General features: G+C 40.8%; 1 protein-coding gene across 1 annotated transcript in view; it reads right to left on the bottom strand.

Moving 5' to 3' along the window:
- Positions 1 to 16012, bottom strand: part of LOC140951224 (uncharacterized) — a 42676-nt gene that overhangs the window by 3724 nt on the left and 22940 nt on the right. The gene's annotated exons all lie outside the window — the stretch shown is intronic.

Raw genomic sequence — 16012 nt, 5'->3', positions numbered from 1 at the left:
TGTACATTTCTTTGCCGTAACTGCACGACTACGACGGGGAAATGCCTAATTTCACGTTTTATGGTGGACGTAAACAAGCGACGGCTAAATTTTCTTTCTCTCTCTGAACTTGAATATGGTTCTAAATCTTAGCAATTCGGTTCAAAAAGAGTTCGCTTGCATTTGACAGAGTAAATGAGTTGGAATGTGAAATCGCGATAGAGAGTGAAAGAACGCAAATTCACTTTTTAAGCCACGTTTTCGTGGACTTATCCGTCGTGGTATCTTAAACTCCCTTTAGCGCTTTGAAAAAAAATGAAAAGCAGTATTTTTCAGTTATCGCAGAACAATCAAGAGAAAATCTAGGGTGTGAGGTCCAGGAGTACTGAAAACTCGTACACATTCTCGACTAGGTAGAGATTGACTTGTACACAGACTTTCAGGAACGGCACAATTTCGTACTTTAAGAGTCTCACGTCATAATAATGGAAAAGGAAGGTGCGAGTGGGGAAAAATGGTGTCGGACACCAGCGCTATATATTGGATCGTATTGAACCACCGTGGTTAAACGTCAGCCGTAGACGTCTAAAGCCCTTTACATGTTTTCATTTTTTCTTAAAGTTACTCAGTTCCCCTGAGTTGAAATGCTTCACCCCCGAACAAAACTATCAATGAACAATTATAAAACTATTTTTCTTAAACCCAAAAACTGCCATAGAAGAAAATCATATTGGTAAAGTATCAAAATTAGATAGTGAAAATGAAACTGTTAATGCTCTTACCTTGAGGCTTTCGGCACCTAGACCGTCGCACTTATTTGTGGTGGTCGCAGATAGCCCCCTGTTTTCTTTATTGCAGTCTCTAGCACGGTTCAATGCTGTATTTGGAACAATATCGCAAGCACCCTGAGATGCGCTGAATTGAGAGTCATTCTTGAGAATCTTGGTCATTAAGTGATGGCTGGACGCATGTTCCGTGGTTGAGAATTGAACAATTTTCGATTTACTCTTAATGTTGCATAAAGAATCCGACGTCGACTTGTTAAGAACATCATTTTCATGGCATTGTACATTGACGCATGTCTTGGGGCCTAGTTGTTTTGTACATTCATTGTTTACTGTGGTCGAGTTTTCAGAGCATACAGACGTCCATCTCTTACAAGCTTGGTTAGCAAAGGAACTTGACATGTCGAGTCCCGTTTTAGCGAAATCGGACCGAATGTCATTTCTCGGATTAAAAATATGGGCATTTTCTTGCATGGTGGGCTGGGTTTCAGGCAGAGAGTGTATCGAAATTATCTTGGGAAATTCACCGTGATCGTAGGCCAATCCATCAACTCTTTGAGCTTTTCCACTTTCTGAATCTGAAGCTTGAAATCTAGTTGCGTGACCGTTGTGTCCCCTATAGTCAGTTGCGTGACATTCCATGTCTTGATATCTGGGTTTATGACATTCTGACATTGCCTTACATTCAGTGGAGAGATATTTAGTTACGTGTCTTTCTGTACATCCATGTCCCGTTGAGGAACATCCGGTAGCCTCACACTCGATTCTGTAATCGGAAACTTGACACCTTCGACATCCGGTAGTTTGACAATCAAATCCCTTACATCCCATGCACTGATATTGCGATGTGTGACATGTGGCGCTCTGTAACGCTGCATTGTGGCATGCAGCAACCTCATATTCCGCAGTTGCGAGCTAACGCTCCGGTTGAAAATCCACAGATGACGCATATTTTAACCGGAGAAATGACGACTGGTGAGCAATATTTGTTGCTGAAGAAGAGAATAAAAATCTTCATAACTACCTATGGTATTAGTAACTGCTCTTCTTTCTCACCTCAAAGAGGAGGAAAGCTGTATTAAAAGCTGGTGGCTTGCACTGGTACCTTCTCTAGACCGATCCATCTCTACTTAAACTACCCTTTCTACTACGGTTACAGGGAATTGTTTGGGAAAACAGGCTCTACTTTCGCTTCGCTTGATAAATAAAATTTTCTTCCCCGGAGACAGCAAAATAAAGCTTCGAAAACACGTGATAAAGAAATAAGGTATGCAATTAACAGTTTTGAAAGAATCAGTGAATCCCGTTTAATTTAGTTCTATCGCATTTTTAGCCTGAAAATGTATAGCTGTCTCTGTAAGTGGTAACTAGACAGTGCGCATTTTGAAGCCACTACACCCCTCACTAAATCATCAACAGACCCAGTTGAATCCGGTATATCTTCATTGGGTTCTCGGAGAAAACGTCATCAATCAGGTTGGCTCTTTTTATACTGAGTTTTTTTCTTTAGTTGTGTATCTCCCATAAAATCTAAAATGGGTGAGGGGCCTTACATCTTTACCGGTATGAAACGTTTGAAAATTATTGCTCTAGAGAGAAGAATTAAGAAAAGATCTATACACTTTTTTGCGAGATACTGGACGACTATTTACTTGCCGGAATATTCAAGAAGAAACACGATTGTTTGATCCAACGTCATTCAATCAAAAATAACAATTGTCGCTGATGGTTCAAAGTTGATGAACAGCCAAATGTTCATTGTCACGAGACGAATTATCACCAGGTACGTATGACTTACCCTTGGTGACATACTGCCATCCAAAGTAACTTGGGGAATACCAGTAAGGTTGTTCGTTTCCAGACCGCGGAGCCAGAAAAGTGTCCGTTCGATTGTTCACTTGAGAGAATGGTGACGACAAATATAAAGGCTTTGTTAAGTCAGGATTGATAGTTTTCACATCACATGAACATGACCTTCCACTGCAAATACATAACAAATGCATCATCTTGATACAACAGATATAACAGCAGAATAGGTACTTCTAGTTACTTTTACAAGTGCACAAGCGTTACACTACAATGAAGACGTTTTATTTAGCGGAGCGCGTTGGAAAAGGGACAGTCTCCAGCTCCGAGATCATCTATCGTGGCCAGCTCTATGGAAATTCATAGGGTCAAAAGAAAGCAATTACATAAAGCTTCGGTAAAACGGACAACAAAAACATTCAACTTTGTTTTTGCAACATTGCTGCAAAGCGAGTTGTAAAGCGATGTAGCGCGCAGGCACGGATCCACACCGGTTTCCACCGTTTTACGGAAATCGGTCAGATTTTTCGTAATAAATATATTTTTGATAATAAAAGACACTTTCTTAAGTTTTAATCTGTTCAATATCCTGTCTTTATTGACTCGGAATCCCAGGAAAAGGGACTTTAAGGAGTTAAAATCCAAAACATTTCTTGGGGGAGCCTACCCCCGAACCTCCACTAGAAGCTTGCGCCTTCGACGCCTTCCTAGATCCGCGTCTGGCGCGTTTTAAAACCCTAGTTCAAACCTCTTAACAGCCTGATTCGTTGCAAGACAGGTTTGATGTGGGTGGTAAAACGCACAACTGAACATCGCTATTCAACAGGGGCACCCAACGAGAATATAGTTCAAAACCACTTAAACATAGCATTGTTAAACGTATTTTAGTATTTAAACGATAGATATAGGCATATTTTTATCCCCTAAAAATTTTTAATCTGTTAGGATTTCCTAGATGAAAGATTAGTGATCCAAAAATTATAGGGATCAAAACTTACCTTTTCGAAACTTTCAGCCAGAAAAAAGGCTCCAGAAAATTCTAGGTGACCTTTTTAGGGTCAAAATCCGTTAAAAATGGACAATTATACCATTTCTTAGATGTTCGAAATGGAAGGAATGGATGAAGCTAGTTAATGGAGTTCGAATTCGCTCGAAATAAGCAAGGAAGTAAGCAAGTAGATGTTCGAAGATCCTAGGAGAGGCAGGCAAGCATGCGCACGAAATTTTACAAAAAATGTTCCGAAAATTCTGGATCTCAAATCGTCTTCCTAACAGATATTTTCCGAAGAGTTCAACACCCGCAAGACTGGCTGGGAACACCAGCCAGGGGCACACATCGAGAATATAGTTCAAAACCACTTAATCATAACATTGTTGGACGTATTTTAACATTTAAATGGTAGATATAGGCATATTTTTATCCCCTAAAAATTTTTTATCTGTTTGGATTTCCTAGCTGAAAGTCTAGTGATGCGAAAATTATAGGGATCAAAACTTACCGTTTCAAAATTTCAGCCAGACAAAAGGCTCCCGAAAACTCTAGGTGACCTTTTTAGGGTCAAAATCCGTTAAAAATGGGCAATAATACCATTTTTTAGGTATTCGAAAATCCTAGGAGAGGCAGGCAAACAAGAAATTTTACAACAAATGTTCCGAAAATTCTAGATCTCATTATTCATCTTCATTATTTGCGGAACAGCAATATGTCCGCCGAGGTCGGCAAGTCACATTATTGCGCAACAAAGGATAATGAATAATCTTCTTAAAATCAAATCTATTCTCTGTATAAGATAGTTTCAAAGAGACATTTTTCAATCGCCGATTTGGACGGTACGGGTCACGTACGTTTTAATGCTTCCCAAAGTAAACTGGGCGTAGTCACATCAACATAGCCCTCCCAGAATAGCACCATTTTCTGTTGATTTTTATGGACAGAAAAGTGGCATCTCCATCCTTATTCATTCACTTTTCACTTTGCGAAAGGCAATCAAACAAGGTAAGACGCAAAGCGACAATGGCACATATTTTCCCAAAACAAATAATGTGGCTTTATTTGCAGCGTACTTGCAACGCGATCGCATTTGCCCGTAGGATTTTTTCAATATGTTTTTTTACGCCAACAAATCTAACAAATAGCATCTACCCACGTAGACTGTGTACAGCCGCCCTCATTCCGCTAACATTTCGGGGACGGTTGTACGAAGGCTACCGCCCACGCAACAGTTACGGAAGACCCTACTGCATTATTTTCTCGCGCCTTCTTATTCCATTTCCCTAAAAGGCTAGCCTGCGAACAAGGTATACATGCATACAGAGTTTTTTTGTGTTTGTGTGCGGCGAGATACTTTGACCTTTTGCCTACGAGTAAAAGCCTACGGGTACGTATCAGTGCGTAGCTGGCGGTTTGTCTGGTGAGAGGGCATAAGATCGAGCGGCGAAGCTGCAAAAACAAGTGCAAAAACGCGCCCAAACCAGAGGCGAGAAAAAAAGCCGAGAGAAAAAACCTCCTGCGGTTTCGCCCTAGCCTGTGCCAGGGGTGGCGTAGCCTGCGTAGCAAGCGTTTCCAATCGAGTTATTGCGAGAAAAGTTAGAGCGGTAGCAAAAAAACTTTCCCCTCCCCCTCCCCCATCATTCATTTTTTTTTGGGTCTTGTCCCAGCTTTCTAGACGAACCTCGCGAGGAAACGCTTGCTACGCAGGCTAGGGGTGGCGCCCTGTCTCTCCCCAGCCCCCGCGCGTTTTTCGCATTTCTTTTTACTGAACGATTTCACCACTATCTCGGAGCCTGGTATAGGCTAGTTTCGCCCCTCATATCACATGCGCGCTCGACAAATAAAACCGCCAAAAGTGGGAAGGTGGTGAGTTAAACACCGGCAATTGCAATATTAAAACTCCGACATTTCGGCAAAGCTGCCTTCATAAGGGAAAACCGCCGCAAGCTACATTGTAGCCTACGAGACACGACGCGCGGAAAAGAAAGGGCCACTGTTATCCTTTGTAGTCTCTTTGTTCGCTTTGTGTGAAAAGAGACACAAAAGTGTGCGGTTTGCAGACTCACGATTCCTCAGGCTCTTTGGTCAGAGTTATGTAACAAGATCGCACGACACTTCCGTGGTTGAAAGGTCACTTTCCGCTCAAATTTACATAAAGGAAACGATTACTAAACCAGAAGTAAGATCAAACAATGTAGCTCCTCTGCGCCCTTGTGATGCTGATATGGCCCGAAGGTTTAGCGTTTGGGCTTGTTTATTCAATGGCTGCATACTGCGGAATGTGACCGTATGTTTTGTGCTAGCTGCAAAGCACTTTTTAACACTTCTTTATCTTTATACAGCTTGAGTAGCTTGCAACACTATACAGCGTAACAAATGACATTTCTTCCAGGCCCTTCCAGGTGACCGTTTGGAAGTACATGTATGTTGCCTCCACTGCTTTCAGGTTATGCACAGTAACGAATTTATCAAGGGACAATTTTGCAATCCCACCTCAGAGAATCTGTGCTTGATAGTTTTTTTGTGTTGAATTTCAGCGAAGCCGAACTGTGTTGAACATGATCCCTGTAACTAAGTGCTCACTTCTGTTTTAGTGTACATTAGACAGTTTTGTCCATAAGCTTGATTTAGCTCTGGGCTAGTACAACTGAAAGAAATACATACCTTGAGAATGCAAGTTGCTCGCCACAAGAACCAGGGGCACCCAACGACCGTTTTCGGGGAAATATCTGTTCGGAGCCCTCTAGAATGGCTAAAATTTTCGGGAGCCCAAGAACAGCTAAAAATTTCGAAAATGTTTCGTGGTGACTGTTCGTTGGGCTCGGAGTTTCGGGATTTGTGTGGTTTGTTCACCTAAGAATTTCGGATTTTGTGGTAATCTCTAGATCACCTAGAAATTTCGTAGCTTTCGTAGTAATCTCTAGATTCTGATTTCGGCACCTAGAAATTTCGTAGCTTTCGTAAACTAAGAATAGAGCAAAATTAAACCCGGCTGACAGTCTCATTAGCGAAAATTTCACACAACTCATTTAAAACCCAACGACCGTTTTCTGAGGGTACCAGGCTTACCGGTTACGCGTACGCGAGCGCTATATCAGCGCGCGCATCGCGTGAATAGCGCCTGTCAGTCCTGTGTATCGGTCGATGGACACTCAGGACAGTATCGTAGCAGGACCACGGATGGAGGGATAACCCAGACAACGCTATTGTAGAACTGTTCTCGGCATCGCAGGTATCTGATCTACCTAATTTTAATAAAGCAACATTTCTGACATTTGCAGTTACTGTCAACTGTGTAGAAAATAGGCAACTTTCAGCGTTTCAGTGAAGTTTAGCCCGCGAAAACAGACGTTTTTCCACCGTTTTTTTCTTTGCTCGCTCATAACCACCTGGGGGGTGTGTGGGGAGGGGGGTGGGGGCGAGGAGCGAGGACAAACTACTGCTGGCAACTTTAAATTTTGGTAATGTGCAGGGTGATGAGTGGGTGATACAGACCCGTTATCTGCTAGCCTGCGTAACAAGCGTTTCCAATCGAGTTACTGCGCGAAAGTTAGAGCGGGAGCAAAAAAAAAAAAAAAAGGTTGAGTTCCTTCATTCCCCTCCCCCTCCCCCGTCATTCCTTCTTTTCTTCTGCTCTCGTCCCAACTTTCTGAACTTTCTCGACGAACTCGCGAGGAAGCGCTTGCTACGCAGGCTAGTTAGCTGCGTTACATTCAGGCTTTCTGGGGCTGGATACTCAGCTGGCAGTTGTGCTGTATCTTCTGTATATTGACCCAGACGAAGTTACGGGTCGGGTCACGGTCCTGCTGATTCCCCGAGCTGATTGTCGACTACAAAAAAACCACTCGGATGTCAAAATCCAGCTCACAGGAGTAATCAGCTTGTTAACAGCAGCTGGCAGTTAAGCGGCAGTTACCCTCGCCACCCAGACCTACACCACGAGTAGCCAATCAAAACACAGCCCCAAATCACAACAATCGGGATCAGAAATATCCTCACTTGTTAATCGAGTCTGTTACGGAATCCGGAATACAGCAAACACTGGAATCCAATAAAGTCCAGCTACCTGGAATCCTCAGACTAGAATCCACAGGAGAATTCTTGGTTTCCCTCACATGGGGCGAAATGATAGGAAACGGTCATGGAAAGGTGGTCACGTGATGCTGTCGTGAGAGCCAAGCAATGATTCAAAACAGAATCATAATCCAGGCGCGGATCCACACCGGTTTCCACCGTTTTACGGAAATCGGTCAGATTTTTCTTAAATAGATATATTTTTAATAAATAAAAAACTTTCCAAGTTGCAAGGCTTTATCCAAGGTGAATGGAACTGGTCAATATCCTATCTGGGTGACTCGGAACCCCGAGAAAGGAGATTTTAGGGAATTAAAATCTAAAACATTTACCGGGGGAGCTTGCCCCTGGACCCCCAAGAAGCTTGCGTTTTCGGCGCTCGTTGAGGAAATCGGTCAGCATTTATCCTAGATCCGCGCCTGTAATCGCCTACGAGTTCTGTTACTTGAGATGTATGGTCGCAGAAAGCAACACTTTCAGTGTGTCAAGAACAGAGTTTTGAGGTAAGGAAAATAATTCAGCTGACAAACCTTCTGCTGTCTTGTAGTCACTCATCACTGTTTTACAATTTTACTGTTGGGATCGACCGATTTAGTGATCGTTTCTATATAAGGTTTCTCTCGGTGGAGTTCGTAAGATATATAGTGATAAGATATATAGATTTAGTGATCGTGATCGTTTCTATATAAGGTTTCTCTCGGTGGAGTTCGTAAGATATATAAGAGTAGTCCAACGAAAAAGTATTTTGGTTCTTTTGTTGTTTTTTGTACTTCAGGGCTACTGAAAGTAGTATAAACCTCAACTGCTTGGGTTTCAATTTCATTTTATCTACTATGAGCTAAAATTATCTGTTATATTATGAGAGGTTTGTAACGATTCCGGGCGGAAAAGGCTGAAAAGGGAAGTTGTTCACCGTTGTATCGCCGCAGTTAAGTAACCAATATTTGTATGAGAGAAAGATTTCCGTACTGCCTTAGAGTAAAACATCTCACAGACCCAAAGGCACTTGTACGATAAGCGGCTTGTGTAGTAGCCTACAAGTACTGAGTCAACGAGATATTATGCGTACATGAGGCTGCGTGGTAATCTTTCTTTAAATGTAAATTGTAACTCAGACCAAAGTTAAACATCCTTTACTTCTTTAGCCTCCCACGCAGACGTTCTTAGGGGTTCGTCACGGAACGCGTGACGAACCCCTAAGAACGTCTGAGGCTATTATATCTTTTATTAATTTCAAATTGAATTAAACAGAATTTGGAGAAAAGCTCATTTACCATAGAATATTTGTTTATAGAAAATCTGCAAATTATCTATTAAAAAAACTAACACATACAATCAAATGCCTATGTTGCAGAATTTTTAGAAAAGCATATTTACCATACCACCCTTTTTTTTGACACAATACTGCATTAGTTTCATTCCTTTACGACCAAGTTGTCGGTTTGTTTCGAAAAAGTACAATCCTACTTCAAGGTTCCCCTGATGAATAGTATTACATCCTTGAAGTAGTTAAACAGACAAGATATGACCTTACATGAAAAAAATATGCTTTTGAAGGTAAAACAATTAACTGTCTTGTTCTAAATTACATTAAATAAATATCATTTATTGAATTTCTGTACAAATGTCTTGTAGGCAAGAGTTATCGAGCATTTCCGTGAATATTAATCTGATCTTTTGTCTATAGAAAATGTGCACATTATCTATTAGAAAAAACTAACACATACAATCAAATGTTTATGTTGCCATTTCTTAAAATTTTGTAGACTTGTCTAAAAATTCATTTCCTCTGTACCTTGTGGAGCCAAACATTGATGCAAAATAGTGGTTGTTAACAAGGTGATGGCACAAATGGGCATTCCATCTACAAAATCCAAGACTAAAATGCAAATTGACAGAATTGAGCATGGCAGGAAAAAAAAACCCAAATGAGGTGACTATCTGACCCATATTAACATGCATTGGTGAGGATTTGGTCTCGGGACCACCAGAGAACAAATCCACGCCCTGTTCAGAATGGGTCTGGGCTGCCTAATATTGTCAATCTGCCAACAATTCCATCAAGTTAGTCATCAACCATATATTTGGGCAATTTCCTTTTCTTTTTTTGGTCCCACAAGGAATAGAGACCTTTAAAAAATATATGCATTACCAAACTGGTCTAAACTTATTAATACTTAATAATATCTAGTGACAAAAAAAGAAAGTTAAATGAAAGTTTTCTACATAAGTTTTCCTGATACCAATCAGAAAAAAAAATAACCTGTTGAGATGCATATAACATCAGTACAAAGTTATAGGACAAGTCACAAATTATTTTGAGAAAACCAGGAACTCTAAAGGAAATAGTAACATTCACCTTTTGAATGATGAGAGTCGACATGCAGTTTCAGTACATAACAGGAATCAAACCTGGAAAATCACTTTCAATGAATTATAGGAGGATTAGTTTTGACACCTTATAGTCTAAGGTTTACGAGCTTGTCTCTTGAATTAGTGCAGCACCTTGTGACTAGTTCTAGCATGCAATCATCCTTGCAAGTTTAAGAAGTAATTTAACATTAAGTTTCATTTTCAGCTTTAAGACTTGTTGTGCAGTTCACAAGTTCAACCAACAGTTTATTTTATTATGTCATCCAGGCTTTTGTCATGGCTAATTAATGGCTTGATATTCACATGGGGTTGTTTCTGTTGACCTTTCCCTCTTGAACGCGTCACTGCTTGCTTGCACTACAACCAATGGAAGTTTGCTGCCACTCCCTCTCTGTGTTGTCTTACCATCTGTAGTGTTCACAAGCTTCAAGACATCGAGGCTGACAAGGTCATAATGTTAACCTTCTACAAGACATAACTGTTACACTTGAAACAAAAATCACCATTATTATTCATTGATTCTAAATTCTTGAGCTGATTCTTGATCCTAAATTCTTGAGCTGCATAAACTTGATGCTCATGGTGGATTTATGGGGAAGTTGTAACTTTAGGATTTCAGTTTCCTTTGACTGTTGGTATGAAAGGTGTTGAAGTAAAAACTGTATGTTTGTACGCAATTGCCTGGCTTGCAAAAAATAACCAGGCAACTGAAGTTCAATTTGCCTTCTCAACATCTCAGTGTTTGTATGTTGCTAGGGTTGGAATTTCAAGGTGGTGTCACTCACAAATATAAATTTTCTCTCACCGTTTCTTGACAGATCAAAGACATTCAAGCATATAACAATATTATCATGATATCAGCTGGGATCAGTGCAAAAATTTAAGAGTATAAATGTGCAAGAAATGCCTCAAACGTTTGTTCTGTAAAGTCAAAATGAGCCACAGTGGAGGATTAACTTTGTTAAAGAGTTCCTCCTCCTCTTCCTTTTAATCTTTTTTGATATATTTATTTGTTCAAAGCTAGGTTCAGGCTTACAGAAAAACTTTCTATATCATCTCAAGTCAAACTTCCAGTCCTGAATATGATTTGACACAGCAATAAATAAAACAATAACATTGTCAGCACAAAAGTATGACAAATTGGTTAGGTCGTTAGGTCAAAATAAATGATCATTTGGCTATTTTTTAGGTTATATAGGTCATTGAGGGGAAGATCATTAGGTGCCCTTTATTAGTGGAAAACTAACTTCCGAATTGAGGTTGTTGCGGGAACTATTGAGGGTCAACTGGTCCTCAGCCAATTAATTAGTCACTATCTTTTTTTTGGTGACCATTGCGTGAAGAACCACGCTCGAAAGTATAATTTCCTGTGCTCTCATTTGCGTAGCGGAGGAGAGAAGAAACATTGAACGGCATCATTTATCTCCGTCTACAACTGACCTTCCAAATTCAGCAGTTTAAAAAATCTCTCGGTGGTCTGAACACAGTTGCGACATTGCGTTATAAAATTGCAGAAGATCTCATTCTGGAAGAGCTAAAGGTGTGACAGAGCCGACTCTTCCAGTCTTCCCCACGTGCAAAAAAGGCTGGGCGATTGTTTTATTTCACAACAGAGTTGTCAAAACCTGCCGCGGCTTCTTTGCGCAACGCATTCCTTTGATGTTTCGAAATCCAGTCGGTCTATAAAATGACAGACGTTTTGATTCTTGAACATTCAGTAATGACTGACGTACGGACAGCTGAAGAAGACCGGGAGTGCTGAAGCTGGGCTGAAGGAACTCGTTTGAGAAAGACACACACAAAAAAATACATCTGATTTGGACACAGGCCGGATAGCCTCATCAGGTTTGTGATCATAAATCCACTCTCTCCTTACTTGTTGTATATGTGCGTGGCTGTTGTCGTTATTGAATCTGGGCATAACCATAACAGATGAACATCACAGCGGTTTACCTTGCGAGCAAAGATTGCTTTCTGGCATGGCTTTTAGAGTTGCAAAGCCGTATCGCCTGGCTTGTCAATCGCGTAAACAAAGCAACTACGCGACTGACAAGCCACGCGAACGACTTCGCAAATGCTAAAAGCCATGCCAGAAAGAAACCTCGAATACTCGTAGGGAACAGCGTACTATACGGCGGTTTGAGATTGCTCCAGAATACAGATTGGAATTACGGTGTCATTTTTGAATTTCTTTATTCAGTCATCGGCTTGTTTCTAGCCTGTGAACAGGTTCCTGCGCTTTCACGCTTTGTTTAGGCCTGTCAGTGATATTATCTGTGTTTTTATACAATGCTGGGATTGGAATTCATATACGACCGTGAGTGTACTTTGATTGGCTTTTTATTCAGCAAATAGTAAAAAGGCTAAATCGTAGAAACACTGTGATCTTGTAGGTAGAGTAAACTAACTTGATAAGCCTTAATGGGATAGTACTCAAACTATAAAAACCACACTCTGGACTAAAATCTCTTAGTTCCTGTACCCCCCATGTTTCTGATGTTTGATTACGTATTTAGGAGGCAAATGCCATCTATAAACAACGACAACTTGAAAGGTAGCCTGCTTGTGATCATATATAGTCGACACTTTCTTAAAGGACACCTCTGTAAATCTACGGTGCATGTGGTACGAAATTTTTGCGGGTTCTAGTTTTTGCCATTTTTGCGGTTTTTCATGCGATCCGTAAAAATAATTCAGTTCCCGCAAATAAAAATTACCGCAAACATTTTTCCCGCAAAAATTTACTCCAGAGTAAATATTCTCTAACCCGCTACATAAAAATACAGTGCTAAGAAATCGTGTCTGTTCAGTCAGAACTTGTCTCTTCTATTCAGACACAACGAATACTGGTTTGTTGCTTGAAAATATGTATTTCTATTGGACGTACTCAATAAAAACGAAAATATTATCAATGCTGGGTACTGGGTACTTTCTAAAAATCTCAAAAATTAATTTCCAGCGGGAAAACCAATCTGTCCTAATCGCAAAAATTAGTTCCCGCAAAACACCAAAAATCGCCAATCCGCAAAAATTTCGTGCCACACGGTATCCGGTTCCAGGCGTTCAGATAGAACGCGGCTGGTGGGGAGCGAGTTTTAAAAATTGTAAGCAGGGAAAACGAGGAAAAACCATATTTCTCCTGCTCTCTACTATCTGAACGCCTAAAGCGCCTGTTACGCAGGCTAACTCTGTATCGTGGGGGGGCACTTGGGTATTTTTTGGGTGGGTATGTGCCGCCAGGGACTCCAAATTGGCACCCCCGGCCCCCTTCAAGAAATGGGCCAATTTTTTATACCCCGTTCTAGAATTCGCCCTAAAACTGATACCCCGTTCTATCGTTCTAGAAATAGGCCAATTTTTTATACTCCGTTCTAGAAAGTTTGTAAATTGAAATAGCCCTTTTTTTTTAAAAGATATTTCTCTATTTGTTCGACTTATACATCAAATAAATGCTTCTTTATAATCAGCAACAACTTTGAGCAGAAGATAAAGCCGTGATCCACAATTTTTTATAACCCGTTCTAGAAAACGCCTCTGAAATGGATACCCCGTTCTAAATCAGGAGCTTCAAAGTCACGACCCCGTTACCCGTAGAGGTACCCCCCCCCGGTCTCTGTATAAGACGGACATCTCTCTAAAACGGACACTTAGTGCCTGTCTGTTATGAAGGTCGTCCCAAGAGCTCGTTCCGGTCAAGCTTAGTCTTCGTATACTGACATAGTTAGCCTTGGACTTTCCTTTGCATGATTTATATGAATTATTGTTTTAAGATTTTCTGTTTCACCTTCAGTAAGCAACCAGCCTATAAGCGAATCTTTGTTTACACTTTTTGCCTCATTAACATATGCTTATCACTATCTGATGACGCTAACAAAATAAAAAACTCTGAATAGATTGAAGGGGCATTACTTTTTCAGTTATCTCTGAAAATTTGAGCCCGATACGCCGAATGGTTTTGGAGAAATTCTCTTCTAAAAACTCGAAATTTTACAGAGAATGTATGGCTCATTAACTTTTTTGCCACATAGCAATTTCGCTCGTCAAAGACATTAAACTACAGCAACAAACCAGTGCGGACAGGCGGCCGGATCTTGCGTAGACTTTGATCTGTCAAAATTTCTAATACCAAGTAGAATTAAAAAAACTGATCCTTAGTTTTCTTGTCGAGAGGATCAAATTACTGTGTTTTCCACTTTATCTGAGTGAGGATTTTTAAAATACCAATTAGTTACTTAAACTTCTCCTCCTCAGCCACACCGATCTTTGTGTCGCCACACAACGCTTCATTCATAGGAGCGTTGCGTGACGAGACGGTGATGGGACTTGTCTTAGAGTACCCTGTAAGCAGAGGTTTCTCTCTTGCGCGGCTTTTAGCGTTAAGGAAGTCGTTCGCGTGGCTCTCTGTGGCGTAGTTGGTTTGTTTACGCGCCGTTTCTCCTGGGGCGTATTAACCCTTAACCCTTTCACTGCTAGAGTGTTTGATAGAGTTTTTTGAGGTGACTCTAACTTTTGAGTCTGTGGATGAAATCCTCTGATGTGACCATTCAAATTAAAGCTCTTTGCCTGTAATTACACATGGTGCTATTTGTTTTTCAAAATTTCACAAAATGAAATTTGGACATTTGGTTGAAATTTGTTTTTGGCTAAATTTGGCAGTGAAAGGGTTAAATAAACCAACTTGGTGACTGACAAGCTACGCGAACGACTTCGTTAATGCTATAAAAGCCACGCGAGAGAGAAACCTCTTCTTGCATGGTAGCCATTAAGGTAGCCTTGGAGACAAACAAATCAGAGACTGCCTCGTCCCCAGACACTCGCGATCGTTCTCTGGGGATATTGTCCTTTCACCACCCCGGGTCACGCGCTGCGTTTGTCTCCAGCACCCCGCATAGAAGTCCAAACTCCCTGCGTGGCTCAATACTACTATAGGACCCTGTTAATGATTACCGGCGATTACAGTTCCGTGGCAAAACTTTCTTTAATCAGTCAATCAATCAATCAATCAATCAATCAATCAATCAATCAATCAATCAACCAGTCAGTCAGTTCATCAATCAGTCAATCAAAGTATCCACCTGAGCGTTCCAGGCGTGGCAAACGTGCACGCAAGCTGGCGTGCATCAACAAACGTGCACGAGATGATGATGTTCGTGTAGTAAACAGGAAATGTTGTGAGGTGTGTTTAAAATTAGTTCGTACGCGTGAATTTCTCTCAACGTTTAATGAAATATTCAGGCAATGTTTAGGTGATAAATGCTTACCTTCTTTCACGATATCGCTTGTTATAATAAAACCACGTATAAAAAGAGATCGTTGAGATGTCTCATATTCGAATAGACTTGTTTGCAAAGTTTAATATTGCAAGAGAAACCCAAGCACGCGAGCGGTGAGCGGCGAAGACGCGAGCCGCGATAAACGAGGGCGTAAGCCTGAGAAGAAAAAATAGGAATGACGTCTTGGTTTGCAATCGCACTAGCTGAGAACTAGACGGATTTTAAGAGAAAAGGCTGACTGCAAGCAGTCTAATATGCGCAACAAATATCATCTTTTCACCGCTGTTCTAATTGTGTTTTATTTTTATAAAAAATGGCGATGGCCTGACAACAATGTAAGGGTTGATATGGTCAGGATTATCCTGAAGGTGGACCGCCTTAAAAACTGTTTGCCATTGCCATGTTTTTCAAAGAGTACGAATAAAGAAAAAACTAGCAACATTTCGCCAAAAACGAGCAGTGTAAGTATCAGAAAATGCATGAGAATTATGCTTGTCATGAAAAATTAGTAATGGTAAGAGGACTGAGTTGAGTCCAATTCGGTCTGTAATCATAGGAGTGATTAACAAAATCGGACGGCATCATATGCTACTTTCACCACTGAGCACAATCTATAAAAGCCTACAAAGGCAGTAGGCAACATAGTACGTGACTGAGGGAGTTGTGTTGTGTGATTTCCGGAAGAGTCTAGAATATTTTTGCATACCTCAGATCAGAATACCATTATATTA

This window comes from Porites lutea, chromosome 10 (assembly GCF_958299795.1).
Source record: "Porites lutea chromosome 10, jaPorLute2.1, whole genome shotgun sequence".
NCBI classification, from domain to species: Eukaryota; Metazoa; Cnidaria; class Anthozoa; order Scleractinia; family Poritidae; genus Porites; species Porites lutea.
The sequence above is the reverse complement of the archived record's forward strand: the minus strand, read 5'-3'. Positions and strand labels throughout refer to the sequence as shown.